Source organism: Poromitra crassiceps, assembly GCF_964638095.1.
Source record: "Poromitra crassiceps genome assembly, chromosome: 10".
Lineage (NCBI taxonomy): Eukaryota > Metazoa > Chordata > Actinopteri > Beryciformes > Melamphaidae > Poromitra > Poromitra crassiceps.
The window spans coordinates 37,579,712-37,591,282 of record NC_139631.1 but is presented as its reverse complement, the minus strand read 5'-3'; positions in this window follow the sequence as shown (position 1 = coordinate 37,591,282).

The following is an 11,571-nucleotide window of genomic DNA, read 5'->3' as shown; positions in this document are numbered from 1 at the left end:
ATACCACCACAGTGTGAATGCAGCAACATGGTCTCTAGCACATACCACCACAGTGTGAATGCAGCAACATGGTCTCTAGCACATACCACCACAGTGTGAATGCAGCAACATGGTCTCTAGCACATACCACCACAGTGTGAATGCAGCAACATGGTCTCTAGCACATACCACCACAGTGTGAATGCAGCAACATGGTCTAGCACATACCACCACAGTGTGAATGCAGCAACATGGTCTCTAGCACATACCACCACAGTGTGAATGCAGCAACATGGTCTAGCACATACCACCACAGTGTGAATGCAGCAACATGGTCTAGCACATACCACCACAGTGTGAATGCAGCAACATGGTCTAGCACATACCACCACAGTGTGAATGCAGCAACATGGTCTAGCACATACCACCACAGTGTGAATGCAGCAACATGGTCTAGCACATACCACCACAGTGTGAATGCAGCAACATGGTCTAGCACATACCACCACAGTGTGAATGCAGCAACATGGTCTAGCACATACCACCACAGTGTGAATGCAGCAACATGGTCTAGCACATACCACCACAGTGTGAATGCAGTAACATGGTCTAGCACATACCACCACAGTGTGAATGCAGCAACATGGTCTAGCACATACCACCACAGTGTGAATGCAGCAACATGGTCTCTAGCACATACCACCACAGTGTGAATGCAGCAACATGGTCTAGCACATACCACCACAGTGTGAATGCAGCAACATGGTCTAGCACATACCACCACAGTGTGAATGCAGCAACATGGTCTAGCACATACCACCACAGTGTGAATGCAGCAACATGGTCTCTAGCACATACCACCACAGTGTGAATGCAGCAACATGGTCTCTAGCACATACCACCACAGTGTGAATGCAGCAACATGGTCTCTAGCACATACCACCACAGTGTGAATGCAGCGACGTGTCATTTGGCGGATGCTTTTATTTTGGCGTATCATTTGAGTTGTCGAGTGTGTCGTCTCACCTGCTGGCTTCCTCTCTCTAAATCCCGCTTCGATTTGAGGAGCGCAATTTTTCGGTCCTCGTCCTCCAGCTTCGATTTGAGATCAGCAATTTCTTCCTCCAGCATCTTCTCTTGGGCTTCTGGTTAATGACAGAAACAGAGAGATGTCAAAATTAAAAATATCTGACTAAATTCATAAAACACACACACACACACACACACACACACACACACACACACACACACACACACACACACACACGCACGCACAGCATTATGCATTAAACACATCATCCCAGTCTAGCTATCCATGCCTTAATTAAAAATGTCACCAATATTTATGGCAGTTTGAGAAGCCATCTTTTTTAACAGTTCATCACTGAGGATGTTATTTGTTTTTAGCACAATCCTGCTTTACATTCAAAAACATCATTCAGGAGTTGAAAAAAAAGCAAACAAAACCTGAAATCAGTGTTTTAAGGCTAATTTCTACTTTTTTTTTAAAGAATTCTACCCAAAAAGGAACTCTTTAGTTCAAGTGAATGTCAATAGGAAGGGGGGGGAGGGTAAGGGTCATTTTTATTCAAATAGAGCATCACTCATGAAGACATTCCAACAAATATTCCCACTTCACCAAAGATAGCAGTTACTTATTCGCCTTTTCCTGCTCCGGTTTCGCCAGTCTGTCACAACAAGCCCCGCCCCATTCACCTTTTGACCAGCCCGCTGCCTCAAATCTGATCACTACTGTCCCACCTAGTCTCCAAAAACACAAGGGAGAACTTTAGAAACCATTGGCTTACCCAATTCTCGTTGTTTCTCGAGAGCCAGATATGTAGTCTGATACCTGGCTGCTCTAAGTTCCTCGAATTGGAGCGGACCCCCCTCGTAGGTGAGGTCCCACCAGCTGTACATTCTCTGAAATGGGGAGAGGTGGGTTTAGGGAGAAGATATGGAGTCATCATTACACAATTATTATAGGAATCTCTCTCACACACAAACACACACGCCTTGCTCTGAGCTAACAGGACAACATTTGATTCACCAACAAGTTTTCAAGAAGGGTACATACATACATACACACACACACACACACACACACACACACACACACACACACACACACACACACACACACACACACACACACACACACACACACACACAGAGAGAGACAGAGAGTGTAGGCATCTCTCATTAACACAGTCCAGCCATTAGTGAAATATGTTTTGTGACATTTCATGGAGCAATGTAAAAATAAACAGCCTGTAGGCTACTATTCCGATGTCACAAGCATTTTCCATACCAATAGCCTACACACAGCTCATTAGCTGTTTGTATCATGATTGTAATCACCTGTTAATTGAGTACAATGGCTGAGCACAATCGACTCTTCCAAGGTGGCCGTGTGGTGATGTAGTAATAGAACACTATCAATCTACCGAATCAAAATGTGTGTTTACGTCCCGTACAACGCCTGGCCTGCGTCTACAATTTAATGGGGCCAAGTAAACGGGAACAACTGAGAACGCATGTTTGATTATGTCACATCTTAACACTAGAAACTCGCCGGTAGCGAGCACACTCAAAATGGATTAAAAACTCACTGGGTGCAGGGCAAGCAAAGAGTTCAGTAAATAGAGAAAAGCCAGCACTCCAAATCCTTTCACAGCTTTTAACAGTTCCTCAAACCGGGAAGCAGCAACGAACGTTTCAGCCAGGCTGCGCAGCTGAACGCTGGAGGAAGGCCTTTGGCTGAAACGTTCGTTGCTGCGGCCCGTTGGAACTATTAAAACCCGTGAAAGGACATTAATGATAACTTAACACTGTCACATTGTCACTAATGTTAGTTTGTGTGCAGCACGAACTGTGTTCACCCCCCTCCTCTCCCCCCGGCCTTTTCTTTTTTTAACGTAACAGGCTAAGAGCAGCACGGCCACTCCGTCCTGCCCCCAGGCTGCCAGCTATTACATCCAAAAGTCACGGTAATAACTCCAAGCCTGCTCAATTCCCCCAAATTTAACGACATAACACGACGTAGTTTGAGACACGGATGACGGTAAATTACTGCTACAACACCGACAACTTTTATAATGAAAAATAACTAAGCTAGCTAACGTTCGCTAACGTTAATTTACAGAGAGAAGCCCGCCGTCAGCCGGGCGAAACACACAACCTTACTGTACAAACACTCAACCCAAAATCATTCGCCATAAATATCAGTACCTGGGCATAAATAAACCTGTCTTACCTCTTCTTTGTTCATCATGGTGAAGAAAATGGTTGCAAGTGATGCAAATTCCGTGTTCCCAGACAAGCAAAGCAGACGCTTCTAGTGGTTAAATCAACAATAATGAAAGTAACGCTAGCTCGGACCGTTGCGACTGCACCTGCGCAATGACTGATGCAACTGCTCACATATTCAAAACACATCGGAAATCAAATGAGCGTTGCTTCTTCTTCTGTGGTGTTTAATGGCGGTTAGCATCCAAAAAATTGTTGCTGCATGATATCCGCTGATATCTTTTCCCCCCAAGTTGTGATTTAAGAAGCAGTGGTGTAATGTAACCAGTGTTGGGGGGTAACTCATTACAAAAGTAACATATTACATGTAATATATTACTTTTAGCAGTAACTCAGTAATATTACTTATATGATTTCAGTAATATTATACCAGTTACTTTGTCAAGTAACTCACAAAATTAAATCAAAGCACATATTTAAATAAAGATCAGTGTTGGGCAAGTTACTTTCAAAATGTAATATACCACATATTTTATACAATATATTATACATACTTTACAATATTACTTTCTGTGTAGAGTAACTCGTTACTTATTACACTTATTTTGCATTACTTTCACCAAAACAACAGCAGCAGCAGAATGACATTGCCGCCCCCGGAACATCCCGAAAAATAATTTCAACCGCCTTGAAATCAGTGTAGCCTAAACAATCCAAAATTCTAAATTATATTCTTTTCCTTTGTTATTGTCATCTATAGTGGTTATTTGCATAAAAACACACAATTTGATTAGGAAATGATTGTATCTTTTTTAAATATGTGCTTTGATTTAATCAAATGTAACTCAATTTGTAACTTGAGTTACTTGACAAAGTAACTGGTATATTACTGAAATCCTATAAGTAATAAGTTATATTACTGAGTTACTGCTAAAAGTAATATATTACATGTAATATGTTACTTTTGTAATGAGTTACCCCCAACACTGATAAAGATACAATCATTTCCTAATCAAACTGTCTGTTTTTATGCAAATAACCACTATAGATGACAATAACAAAGGAAATTAATTAATTAAATTATTATTATTAAATTAATTTAGGCCTATAGCCTATATTCTATTCATCCCCCCTCCCCCAATATTTTATTTACATTTTTTTTTAAATAGAAGAATAAACAAACAAGACAAACAAACAGCCTCAGACACAGGAAAAGAAGAGAGAGAGAAATACATATATCTTTGACATTTAGCATTGTAACGGGATGATACCAGCCAGCCACATAAGGTGCTTGTACAAGATATTGTGCATGGGATCAAACCAGCCGGGCGGGCCGTCCATCACCCCTAGCCTCAGTCACTAGTCACTCTTAACCACTTCCATCATGACGGTTTCATACCCACGTAAAAAAAGTTGCTCATTCGTACACTACACACTGGTTATTTACCACATAAATGCAGGCAGCAATGTATGTTGTATGTTACATTGAATGCAGCATGAGCTCATCATGAACCTAACCTTTAGTTATTTTATGCAATAATTTCCGACATTAACTTGTGTTTTCGAATCTGTAAATAGATTGAAATGGCAGAGTTCCTGATCCTTTTTTTTCTTCAAAATTGTACAAGGCTTTCATATTAATGTATCACAGAGAGATGGCAAAGAGATTAAGATAAATAAGCCATCCCAAATGAAACCCATATCAAAACAACCTTTATTGCAGGAAGCATGCATGTAACAATATCAGCAAGTTCACAATAGTCTTATACAACAGTTGAAAATGACAAAAAAAATAAAGAAAAATAGTTGAATGAATATCTTGTCAAGCTTGAAGTGGTTATACGTTTTAACAGCTTTTTTGTTTGTACATTCAGATATTGTTGAAATGTTTGATATACATAGCTCTGGAAAGTGTGGTTTTGTGCTTAAAATTTTGGATCTGTGAATATAAAATTTGGTCAAAATAATAAGCAAATTAATCAAATAAAACTGCAAGTAGAGATTCCCGTCCTATGCATAAGCGGCAGTTGTGCAGCCAGTAGCATTTGTTTAAGGAATGAAGAAAGTTTAAGTGCCCTGCAGATCATAAAACCTGTACTGTTTTACTGTGTACCCACAGTAAAATGACATATCTTAGAGTTCCCTTAACTATCACAGTGGAAGGTCTATACAGAAGTGCATTGGAGTTGTCAAGCATACTGGTGAGTGGTGATAAAAGCTTCCAATAAATCCTAGATAGGTCAGAAAGACAGTGCCTTTGTATTATCAAGTTATGTCAAGGCAGTAAGGCAAGGCACCAATACCCCAGCATTTCACCCTGTGATCCTCCACCTCGACGAAGGATTCAGGAGCACCCTCTGGTGGTGATACAAGATCTGCTAAAATCATAGACTGTATAATAATAATGCTAAAAAACATTCATCATTCATTTGACAAGATATGCCAATAATACAATGGCATTTGTCATCTTACCTCTAAATAATGTGGAAAAGTCATTGCATCTGTAGATGTGGATATTAACTCACTAAGAGACAGTCAGAACAGCAGAGGATTGACTGGCACATACCCTTAAAACAGCCTCAGACATAAATTATTGATTAGACACAGACTTTCCTGTCCTAAAGGAAATTCACATAAATACACATCTTCTACAATTGCACTTTCCAGCACATTAAAAAAGCAACTACGGTACATACGTACCTCATACATACATTCCTATACGTATATTTCATGCATTCATAAATTTACATTGCTTGGGACTTTGATGGGCATGGGGACAAAGGAGGGCTTGCACCTGTTGCACCATTGAGGGACCCTGATCTGCCTGCCTGATAGCATTTCAGACAGAGGTCACTATTCTTTTGATGATCTATTAACATGATGAGCAATGATTTATTTACATGTGATCAATGATTATGAATAACAGATTATGAATGTTCAATGGTTATGAAAAGTTCAAAGTCTTTGGCGATTAGACTCCATCACAACTCTGAGACGTCATGCTGACGTCATGGTGATTATGAAGGGGGTAGTGAAGCCGTGAGTAGAATAGGATATCCCCCCTGTGGAGTCTAGACCTGGTGGTGGTGAACTAAGAAGGGCTTCTGGAGATCTCTGACCTGGAGGAGAATGGGGTGGAGGAGGGTTACTTGCAGCAGCACTGAAATGACAGCAGATCAGAGTATGAGAAGGGAACAGTTTTAAAAGGTTGCCGCTAAAGCTGCGATTGGCTGAATGGGAAGGATGTGGCCAGCTGTGATTGGATCAGCAAAACCTCCTATAGATACATGACACCTGAAGGAGAGAGGGAAATGAGTAGCCTAAGTGAGAAACATTAAGGTGACTTCCTGAAACAAAGGCAAAGGGGAGCTGCCGTTTACAAAGTACACGTGTCAAATCTCCCTCTTGAAGAAAAGCGGGTTAGACTCAATCCAACTTCCAGTAATGACACTGATTGTGCCCAATTCATTGGAGTCATTTCAGACACTCTTAAAAAAAAGGACGTCTCTTCGAATCGCGCATGTGACAAGGTAGGTACATAACGTTATTATTGGGGTAATAGTATTTTAAGCATAAATAAAACATGCAACACATTCAAATCGTTATTAAGCTATTCATTGATTGAATCAATCTGAATATAACCATTACAATTTGTTGCATTTCTTGTAGGGCCCTGACTATAGAATCTGTTATCATGTTATTATTCTGTTTTATTTTTTCATGATCATTTTCAGCTTTAATGTGGAGTATTGATAATGAGTAGGCCTACTATCTGAAACCTGGGTTTAGGCTGTTGAGCTGAATGAATGTGTTACACAGATTAAAAAAAGAAAAAGAAAAAATGCAACAAAAAGGCATTTGCTGCTCGTAGCTTTATTCCTGTTTACAGTCATTTACACAATGTTTTTTTGTTTTTTTTATAGGCTATATTTCCCCCCGATTTTTTTATCCCATTTTTATCCCCCATTAGTGCTAATTTTTAATTTATTTATCCTGGTTGCTGCTCCACCCTCTGCCGATCTGGGGAGAGCCGAAACTGGCTCCATGCTTTCTCCGAGACATGGGCAGTTAGCCAGACGCTTCTTTTCACCTGACAGGGGAAGCTTCACCGGTAGGACATAGCACGTGGGAGGATCACGCTATTCCAACGAGTTCCCCTCCCTCCGAACAGGCGCCCCTAACGACCAGAGGAGGCACCACATCAGCAAGAGGATATTGCATGTTTGTGGTGTGGGGTTCCTATATGAGGGAAACCCCCAGGGGGCACGGGGAGAACATGCAAACTCCACACAGAAGGGCCCTTTTGACGACCCCACCCGGGCGGTGGGCACTCGAGGACATGCGGACGGGCACGCATTCCATCAGCGCTCACAGCGTCCCAGGTGGGAATCCAACCCAGGACCTTCTAGCTGTGAGGCGACAGCGCTTACCATTGCACCACCATGCCCCCCCTTTTTTACACAATTTACACAATGTGTTAATTAAGAAATTACCAACGTGGGAACTGAAAAAAAAAAGGTAACGCTTAAAATGTATTTTGCGGCGGCAAAAGACGCGGTGTAAAATGTTGGGTGCACCTAAATTACGTGCTGGTGCACCTAAATTAAAAAGTAAGGTGCACCAGTGGACCCAAGGTAAAAAGTTAGTCTGGAGCCCTGTAGGCTACTACTCGCTTGTAGCCTACATAATCAATGGGAATGGGATCTACTCTATTTGTCTACTCTAATTGTTTCAATAAAATCTGTAAGATACATACTGTAGATTGTTTGTTGTTTCCACCAGTTTAATGGTAACTTATTCTTACAACTCTACACTCAATCTGGGTGAAAGTGTATGTAAAAAAGACCTTTTTATTGTCTGTCTTTTTATGCTATTTTATGTTGTCATGACCTGTCATATATGTGTCTATGTTTTAAGCTCTTGCACCCCAATTCCAATGTAGTTTCGACTGCAAATGGTAAATAAACTGACTCTGACTGACTCTGGGATAGCGGCCATATTGGTAGCCTACTTACTATGCAAAGTAGAGTGCTATAGATAGATTCCATCATAAATCTGAGTATTACAATGTGTTTCTAAAACTCAAAAAACATAAAATGGACACCGAGTTTGCTAAAAGCATCAACAAGTTATGATCAAACTCATCTTGGAAATATTCAGATTAGGGTTCCACACACATCTGCCCTAGTAAAGATAAGCATTCCAACACGTTTCTAATGGTAAAAAAAAAAAAAGATAGACACCAAAACTGTATTTCTACCTCATATATATATAAGCCCTTACTTAGCTGCTCTGTCGTCCATTACAGTGTGAAGAGACAATAAAAACACGCACAGTCCTATGACAAAGTCCATTACAACGCTAGTTCACGCTACTGTAGTAAGACTGAGAGCTGAGTCTAACGCTACTGCGTCTGTGCACTGCCTAAACTATGTGAGGGAGATTTCGATATTTAAAAGGGGTGGTCACTGGAGGACAATAGGGGAGGGTGATGCTTTTTAAAATTTCAGTTTCAGTTTCAGTTTATTGTAAAAGGACACATGAATCAACATTACTGTAAATGTGCCAGTCTTAGCCAGCTCGCTAATTATCAACTGCAGTCCTTTGGCAAGATGTTATAAAGACCATAGACCTGAAACAGAAGCATTAAAAGTAAAGTACAGTATTTACAACATAATACATCAAAACAATAATAAAATATCCCATGATCTAATTAGAAGTGATCACATGTTTGATTTGTTAATAGCCAGGTCTTGAGTTCTTTTTGTAACGGTGTGGTAGGTGGCACAGTATCTTATTTCAGTTGGTAGGGTGTTCCAAAACTGAGTGGCTCTGACGGCAAAACAGGATGGACTGAAGGAGCTGGGCCTAAACGGTACAGTACAGTCTCCTCTCAGGATGGACTGAAGGAGCTGGGCCTAAACGGTACAGTACAGTCTCCTCTCAGGGCAGATCTTGTGGACCTGTTGTGAGATGTTTTTTGTTTTACAAAAGCACTGAGAGGTGGGGGGGGGGGGGGGGGGGGGTCGTGCCATTTAGAATCTTAAACAGTAGGCAGGCATCAGTGTATTTTGTCAGATTTTCCCAGGTGAGGATTCTGTTCTTGTAAATTTAGTATCAGGGAGGGTACACTGTTATTCATTTGAGTCTTGAGGAGGGTCATACAAATTTGAATGGATCAAATATATATATTTAGCCTATTTTATTTGATCTATTTAGGCCGAAACATTTTTGCTTTTCCGAATTCAGCAACTATACCCAACAACACCCCTCCTGGCCAAACTTTTTGGTATGACCCGGTGTCGTGGGGGGGGGTTGCCTACAAGCAACACCTGTGTGGGAGAGAGGGAGAGAAACGATCAACCGGTGCGGGGGCAAGGCAGCACCCCAAATTCATTTAGGCTAAACACTGGCTATCAAAACACAACAATGTTCATGGCCGCACATTGTCAGTTTTGATGCATGAACATGTCGTGTTTGTATATGCTCGTCACTCAATGTAGGGAAACAATTAAGGCTTGATGACTGAACTTCTCTTACATTTCCAAGAAAAGCAAACACCCTGGATATTATGTCAGGGGGAAACTGGAGGAGTGTAGAAACGCCTGTTGGATGGGCGGTGGATGGCAACAGTATCAAATCAATTTCATCTGCATTAAAGCGGTCTCCTCCTGTGCGTATTACGCTTCTCTTCTCTATACAGCCCCCGAATCGCACGGTACAAGCGGAGAATTATGAACTTGATACTCATTACAAAAGTAACACATTACATGTAATATATTACTTTTAGCAGTAACTCAGTAATATAACTTATTACTTATAGGATTTCAGTAATATTATACCAGTTACTTTGTCAAGTAACTCAAGTTACAAATTGAGTTACATTTGATTAAATCAAAGCACATATTTCAAAAAGATACAATAATTTCCTAATCAAACTGTGTGTTTTTATGCAAATAACCACTATAGATGACAATAACAAAGGAAAATAATAACATTTATAATTTTGGACTGTTTACACTGACTTCAAGGTGGTTGAAATTATTTTTCAGGATGTTCCGGGGCGGCAATGTCATTCTGCTGCTGCTGTTGTTTTGGTATGCAAAAGTAGTGTAATAAGTAACGAGTTACTCTACACAGAGTGTAATATTGTAAAGTAACTTACAACCACAAGGCCAGCTCAGTGGCCAGCTCAGTGGCCTTGTGGTTTGAGTGTCCGGCCTGAGACTGGGAGGTTGTGAGTTCGATCCCCGGCCGAGTCATACCAAAGATTATAAAAATGGGACCCATTTGCCTCCCTGCTTGGCACTCAGCATCAAAGGGTTGGAATTGGGGGGTTAGATCACCATATGATTCCCGAGCTGCGGAGAACAAATTTCGCACACTCGAAAGTAACTAGTAATATGTAGTATATTACATTTTGAAAGTAACTTGCCCAACACTGTCGGTAACACTGTGTCAGAATACATTCACCTCAGCAACTTTGCAATAAGATAATGTAACCAGGTGAACTGCACTAGTCCACCTTAAATAGCCAATCCCCTCCTGACAAGGTCCAGGTATGTGCCCCCAATTAAACACAGTATATAAGCTGGCAGGTGGGTAGAGAAACTAGGTCTGGCCTCTCCCTCCAACTGAGAATGGTACTCTGGCTATTTTAAAGGTTTAAAGGTGTGTGGTTTACTGACTTTGTTCCATGATTTTAGGCTGCGTCTTCCCTGACTCCTAGTGAGACTGCTGAGAGTACCAGTTGGAGCGTTGTTTGACTCTGGTCATTTAAGCCAAGGTAAAGCCAGATTGATGGGCAGTCAGCCTTTGCATGTTTTGTTGGTGATTGCAGTGTGTCATTATTGTTTCTTTTGGATCACAGTTCCCCGCCCAGAGTACCGAGTATCATTGGAGCATTTTTAACAACCATCTGCCTTGTTTTATCTTTTGACTGTGGACTGCCCTGATCTGATCTGTTCAGCTCGACTACCGGCGCAGAAAAATAGAAATCGAGGCTATCCTGGTTTTCCGGCCAATTCCGGCCTAAAAACATGAAATGGGCTGTTATATCGCCAGAATTTGGTAGTTAGATTGGTGTAATTTTTTTGTGGGTGACATTTCCAACCTATGTGCAAAGTTTGGCTGCTGCCTTATGGTTTCTGACGTGCATACACTTTTACAGAAGTATAAGAATAAACATAGCAATTAATTAATCATGAATTAATTAATGATCTGACTCACCAGCAGAAGGTGCTGCGGCTCCAAGAGGTCCCTGAGGCACCCGGAGTCCTGCTGTATCTTCAGGTCAGTCAACATGGTGTGTTCAAAGAACATCTAGCAGGGCCCCGTGTCCCC